The sequence below is a fragment of the Hylaeus volcanicus genome, chromosome 5 (assembly GCF_026283585.1).
Source record: "Hylaeus volcanicus isolate JK05 chromosome 5, UHH_iyHylVolc1.0_haploid, whole genome shotgun sequence".
NCBI classification, from domain to species: Eukaryota; Metazoa; Arthropoda; class Insecta; order Hymenoptera; family Colletidae; genus Hylaeus; species Hylaeus volcanicus.
In genome coordinates this window covers 30799589-30800850 of record NC_071980.1, presented here as the reverse complement: position 1 = coordinate 30800850, position 1262 = coordinate 30799589, and positions in this window count along the sequence as shown.

Below are 1262 nucleotides of genomic sequence, written 5' to 3'. Positions count from 1 at the left end.
AGCTTTCAGCTTGCGTAATTAAATTCAAATACAACGCAAAACAAATATGAACACTCTATTATACAATTTTGAACTTGATGTTACGGTTACACAAAGGACATGGACAAATTAATAGTTTTCGTTGCATATAAATGCGAGCAATTTGAAAAGAAAGATGTGAAGCTCGTATGCATACTTCTATCATTTTTCGGTATTCAATTTTCTGTAAAAATTCGCTGGGCCACGTGTGAAGGCACTCGCGCGCCACCTATTGTACTTCTGCGTCGGAATGAAATTTCGAAAAATTTTAAATATGCAAAAGGAATCCTTTTAATGAAATTTTATTGTTACACTGCTTCTACTATTATACGAAGAATTTTATTCGGTTCCGTGTCCACTCAAACAATACAATTTTATAGTTTCGTGGAAACCGTCACATTTTTTTGCTAAGGTCTGTATAATATGCTGGACGCCGTTTCAAATATATTGTTTGAATTTTCTATCAAACATCACTATGACACTCTCTATCAATCTGTAACTATCCAAAACAATACATTTTCTATTGAATATTTTATCATTTTTACTTCAATTGTCCTTGTATCTATTTTTTAGTTATTAATCTCAGAACAGACGATCACATATTACAATATTCAGCAAAAATGTCTTTTACACCAAAGAGAAAATATATGTATATACTGCTTTAACAGTTTAGTAAATATTTTTTACCGTATTCACGGAGGAAAAATGAAAATTTATTTTCGTTACATAATCTAAAGAGTAACGTGATAGACTAGTATGATTCAAATGGCCAAAAATGGGAAAAAAAGATAACTTTTTGGTAACATCGTAACACCGTAACACCGTAACATCGTAACATCGTAACATCGTAACACCGTAACACCGTAACACCGTAACATCGTAACAGTAACACTATCAGTAACATCGTAGCAGTAACAGTAACAGTAACAGTAACATCGTAACCGTACCGTAAACGTACCGTAACCAGTACCAGTACCAGTAGCAATAGCAATAGCAACCGTAACACCGTAACACCGTAACCGTACCGTAACCGTTTTTTTTTTTTAAAATTGAAAGTGTATACGTTACATTACTTCACTTCTCTCATAAAGAAACCAATGGTAGCAGTTGAAATAAGAACAATCTTGTTTGACATGCCGCATTCGCAGATAACGTCCACAAATGTTGCAATTCTTTGCTCGGCTTTCCCGTATATACTTTTTTTTTTTTTTTTTTTTTTTTTTTACGTGAGGAAATGCGTTTAC